We start from the raw sequence: 6,000 nt of genomic DNA on the forward strand, positions 1-6,000 counted from the left end.
TCTGTTGGTCTATATGACTGTTGCTCTCTGTATATATGTCTTCTCTCCCCCACTATTTGTGTGTGTGTGTGTGTGTGTGTGTGTGTGTGTGTGTCTTTGTATGAGAATAAATTAGATCTATCTTAGTTCCATCTTAGGTCTATCTTAGCCTGAGAATTTTCCCAACTCAGTCCTGTGTACAGAGTTGCTCTGCATTGGAGAACAACAGCCCTGGTGGCAGAAATCCTGAGATGAAAGTTAAAACCCAGAATGAGCAATGCTGAAGATACTGAGTATGAGATAAGAGTACATGGTAGCACCATGAAAAAAGAAGAATATAGAAAACAGGAACAGATTCCTGGGGTCATGATAATGATTTTACTCTGACTATGTGGAGTTTAAAGTATCTGCACAATATCCCTGGGGATGTTTCTGTTGGCAGTTAAGATTTTGGATATGGAGAAACCCAAGCTGATGACCAGGTTTGGGGTTCACCAGAATGTTCATGAAAGCAGAAGTCCAAAGAGTGAATAAGATCTAAGATCACCCTGGAGTATAAACTGTATATTAGACATGGTTCTCCAGAGAAATAGATAGATAGATAGATAGATAGATAGAGATACATATATATATACAGATATAGATATAGATATAGATATAGATATAGATATAGATATAGATATAGATATAGATATAGAGAGAAGAGTGAGTTTATCATAAAAAATTAAGCAACTGGCTTGTGTGGTGATGGAGGCTGATAAGTCCCAAGATCAGATCAGCATGGTGAGTCAGCAAGCTAGAGATCTTGGAGACCTGATGATGTAGTTCTAGTTCAAGAGCTAGAGGCTCAAGATTCAGAAAGAGCTGGTATTTCCATATGAGTCTGAAGGCAGGAAAAACCTATGTCCCAGCCTGAAGGGGACATCAGTCAGGCAGGAAGAATTCTCCCTTGCTCAAAGGTCAGCCTTTTTGCTCTATTCAGGCCTTCAGCTGATTGGATGAGGCCACCCTCACTGGGGAGGGTGATCTGCTTTACTCAGTCCATTGATTCAAATGTTAATCTCATCCAGAAACACCCTCACTGATACACCAGAATAATGTTTGGCCAGATGTGTGGGCAGCTCATGGCCTGGTCAGGTTGACCCATAAAATTAACCATCACTGAGTAAGACTGCACAAGACCAAGGTCACAACACCAAGAAATTGCAGTATTTAAAGGCCAAGAGAAGGCCAGAGGAAGAGATGAAGGAATAGTCAGAAGAGCTCAGAAACCTGGACTGTTCATACGAAACAACCTAAAACAGCTAGTTTCAAGTGTTTATGAGGACACTTCTCACATTCTATCGATCAAGTCTTTTGTCCAAGTAAAGCCAAGCCCATTGGTGCCCCACAGACCACTTCCTTCCCATGCAGGCCTAAGGGTCTCTTTGCCTGAGGGTATCTTCCAGTCATAGGAGCCCACATGGGGCTAGCCAGAAGCACTGAGGAAATACTGTTCTAGAAGCCATCTTTAATCAATGAGGGCCATGAGTTGGTGAGTATATTAGCTCCCAATTGCAGCTATCACAAATTCAATGGCTTAAAACAACATAAATTTGTTATCTTATACTTCTGGAAGTCAGAAATCCAAAGTCAGTCTCATGGCTAAAGTCAATGTGTCAGCAGGACTGGTTCCTTCTGGAAGCCTTAAGGGAGAACATGTTTCCTTGCCTTTTCCAGCCTCTAGAGGCTGTCTGCAGTCCTTAGCTCATGGCCCCTTCCTCCATCTTCAAAGCCACCCGTACGACACTTGAATCTCACTCTCTCTAAACTCTGCTTCCTTTGTCATATTTTCTTCTCTGACTCTGACCCTCCTACTTCTCTCTTATAAGGACCCTTGTGATAATCTCCCCATCTCTGGGTCCTTAATTCAATCACATTTGCAAAGTACCCTTTGTAAAGGTAACATATTTACAGGTTCTGGGTCTTAGGATGTAGACATCTTGGGAAGGAGCACTATTGTGCCTCCCACATTGGGTAAACTCCCCAGATTTCCTCCCCCCTGAGGTGTGTTCCACACAGCTTCTCAAGGATCCCCTAAGAGCAAGGAGCCACAGTAATAATCTCCTCATGCACGCCCCCTTTGCTGGCTCTCCAGCCACCCTGTCTCACTTCCTCACCCCCTTGCCATCCTTCCACACCAATCCTCACACACCAACTCCTTGCACACCAATCCAGACTCAGGGTCTGCTTTTATGGAGAATTCAAACTAAGATCCCAGTCTAGTTCCACCACCACATAGGTAGGCCTCCCCTACACCACACCAACTTTATTTATTTTGTAAGTTAAAACAAACTCTTAAAACGAACAGAAGTAAGGCACAAGAAAGAAAGGCAAGCTGACCAAGTCCAAGGCAGACGCCGTCTCCAATGATTTAAACTAATTCTAATTGAAGGGCTCAGGCTACCTGGATTTATAAGATATACTCATTCCATAAAGCATTGTGTAAGATGTACTTCATACCTAGTTCCACTTAGTTCACATTTGATTTTGAAAGGGTTATACAGTCTCCTTACTAGTGAAATTTTCAAGATCATTTACATCTTTCAATAAGGTGGGAAGCTTTATTTTTTGTCAATCAATGAAAAGAAAAATGTATATTCCACCTAAATAAAAAATGCAATGTCAGAACACTGTCCTTTGTTCAAAGCATATGTAACTACATTTCAATTACAGGGTTTCTACAGTGTCAAGAAATAAATGGAGACCAGCTCTTTTTCTTCCTTGTTATTTCACCATAAGTGTCTCTTGCAGCCCAAGAACAGCAAAGCTTTTTTCCAACTTACATAACACCTTTAAGAATAATAAAATAAAACTTACTGTTTTAAATATTGTCTGCATGATTTTGTAAAAGTCTTAAGTTTTTCCAGCTACACACTATTCTCTAACGATGCTAAATTTACCTGTTTTAACAATCACAGAGAAGCTCTATCCATAATCATTTGCTCTTCACATAATTACAGAACAGCAAGATTCCGATGAATAGAATGACGTCCTTCTTTGCATAGGGCTAAGTGAGTAGCAATCGTGCATCTGAGAAGCAATTAATCCTGAAGCCTCTGCACTGAGATTTGGAGAGAAGGGTACAAAGAGCCCAAATACCCTAATCTCTACTTTCACGTAACATTAAGAATGTCTTTAGTTAACTGCAAGCTGAGGAACAATACTAAATACCTACCAGGAGGATGCAAAGAGAATGTCTTGTAATCATCTGCACATCTTCCTGGGATCACTTAGAAATGCTAACCATACTGAAGAACTATAAACTGTATGGCTACCAACTCTAGTGAGGAGAAGGCTGCTATGAACTTCATCCATATGGAAATACATGACGCATAAATGAAGAAAGCACCCCTCCACGTTTGCTTTTTTTTTTTTTTTCCCAAAAAGAGAAGCATGATATACAACTGCTCATGAGGGAGAAAACAACTTGTCATGCCCTTCCTCTACATCTGATTGAGAGGGAACAAAAAAAGTCACTGGGCTTTGCATGAAACTCCCTTGAAAGTTCTGTTGAGTGTGGAGGTTTCTGATCTATGATTCTATCATTCCACGGCATCAAGTCCATGATCAGGGCACCTGAAATTCTCCCAACTCACTCCTATACTTCTCTCTTCACATTTGTATTATCTGATTTTCAATCCACTGGTGAAAAAGGAAATAGTGTGGTCTTCATACTTCATTTTTTTTCAATATATGAAGTTTATTGTCAAATTGGTTTCCATACAACACCCAGTGCTCATCCCAAAAGGTGCCCTCCTCAATACTCATCACCCACCCTCCCCTCCCTCCCACCCTCCATCAACCCTCAGTTTGTTCTCAGTTTTTAAGAATCTCTTATGCTTTGGCTCTCTTCCACTCTAACCTCTTTTTTTTTCCTTCCCCTCCCCCATGGGTTTCTGTTAAGTTTCTCAGGATCCACATAAGAGTGAAACCATATGGTATCTGTCTTTCTCTGTATGGCTTATTTCACTTAGCATCACACTCTCCAGTTCCATCCATGTTGCTACAAAGGGCCATATTTCATTCTTTCTCATTGCCACGTAGTACTCCATTGTGTATATAAACCACAATTTCTTTATCCATTCATCAGTTGATGGACATTTAGGCTCTTTCCATCATTTGGCTATTGTTGAGAGTGCTGCTATGAACATTGGGGTACAAGTGCCCCTATGCATCAGTACTCCTGTATCTCTTGAGTAAATTCCTGGCAGTGCTATTTCCGGGTCATAGGGTAGATCTATTTTTAATTTTTTGAGGAACCTCCACACTGTTTTCCAGAGCGGCTGCACCAATTTGCATTCCCACCAACAGTGCAAGAGGGTTCCCATTTCTCCACATCCTCGCCAGCATCTATGGTCTCCTGATTTGTTCATTTTAGCCACTCTGACTGGCATGAGGTGATACGTGAGTGTGGTTTTGATTTGTATTTCCCTGATAAGGAGCGACGCTGAACATCTTTTCATGTGCCTGTTGGCCATCCGGATGTCTTCTTTAGAGAAGTGTCTATTCGTGTTTTCTGCCCATTTCTTCACTGGGTTATTTGTTTTTCGGGTGTGGAGTTTGGTGAGCTCTTTATAGATTTTGGATACTAGCCCTTTGTCCGATATGTCATTTGCAAATATCTTTTCCCATTCCGTTGGTTGCCTTTTAGTTTTGTTGGTTGTTTCCTTTGCTGTGCAGAAGCTTTTTAACTTCATAAGGTCCCAGTAGTTCATTTTTGCTTTTAATTCCCTTGCCTTTGGGGATGTGTCAAGTAAGAAATTGCTGCGGCTGAGGTCAGAGAGGTCTTTTTCTGCTTTCTCCTCTAGGGTTTTGATGGTTTCCTGTCTCACATTCAGGTCCTTTATCCATTTTGAGTTTATTTTTGTGAATGGTGTGAGAAAGTGGTCTAAAAATATGGAACGCTTCACGAATTTGCGTGTCATCCTTACGCAGGGGCCATGCTAATCTTCTCTGTATCGTTCCAATTTTAGTATATGTGCTGCCGAAGCAAGCACATACTTCATTTTTTTTAAGAGAGAGGATGGGGAAGGGCAGAGAGAGAGGAAGAGAGAGAATCTTAAGCGGGCTCCATGCCCAGCACGGAGCCCAATGCAGGGCTTGATGTCACGACTGTGAGATCATGACCTGAGCCAAGATCAAGAGTTGGACACCAACTCCGCCAACTGAGCCACCCAGGCACCCCGATACTTAATTTTTAATAGAAAGATTACTGTTTCTGAAGTGCAGTCTCATCAGGCTTCCGGGGCAAAGTCAAGTTTGTATGTGTGTTGCTTGCCAGATCCACTGAATGTAAAATTTCCCATCTCAAGATAGATGTGAGGCATTAGTTACCTAGTGTCCATCAGTCCTGCCTGTAGTCCCCTGTTCTCAAGTTCATGGAAAGTGATAGCCCACTTTAGCTTCATGACAAGGTCCCCACACACCCTTCTCCTCTACATACAAATGTGGGGCTTCCACTGATCAAAAGCTATGGCTTGAGCATAGAGTGAGGCAAAGAGAAGACTAGCCAGTGACCAGGTAACCCTGAAGTCTCATTTTTACCAACGAGTCATCTAAACTTGCTGGCATGATTCTGCTTGGTCAACATGAAGCTCCCACTTCCCTAGTGCCAAGGCTCGGCCAACAGATGTCGATTAGACATGGGGAGCTGAATGAGTACTAAAGTGGTTTTCAAGGCAGCTTCAAGGTTTGTTCCCAAAAGTTCCACTTACCAGTTCATAACGTGTCACTCCTCATAATAATGGGCAAATACCAAGCTGCACCCTCGAGAGAAATGAAGGCAAATCTTTGGTTAAGAGCACCTGAGCACCACAGTTAATACTCAAAGGAAGAGCTTTTCTTCCATCTTAAATGGATTACTTGGAAAGAAAGTTTCCCTGAGCTCTTGATCCTTCGGAAAAAACCTAAAGGTCTCTCCAAACCACTATAGGACAGTCAGCCGGTGAACAATCTCAGTCCCTACCTTTGCTCCTTCTA

General features: G+C 42.0%; 1 non-coding gene across 1 annotated transcript; it reads right to left on the reverse strand.

The window, feature by feature from the left end:
* Window positions 1-4,911: 4,911 nt before the first annotated feature.
* On the reverse strand, window positions 4,912-5,018 carry LOC115517313. Its single transcript, XR_003969777.1, has one exon. It is a non-coding gene; the product is annotated as a U6 spliceosomal RNA (small nuclear RNA).
* Window positions 5,019-6,000: the final 982 nt, after the last annotated feature.

The sequence above is a fragment of the Lynx canadensis genome, chromosome B3 (assembly GCF_007474595.2).
Source record: "Lynx canadensis isolate LIC74 chromosome B3, mLynCan4.pri.v2, whole genome shotgun sequence".
Lineage (NCBI taxonomy): Eukaryota > Metazoa > Chordata > Mammalia > Carnivora > Felidae > Lynx > Lynx canadensis.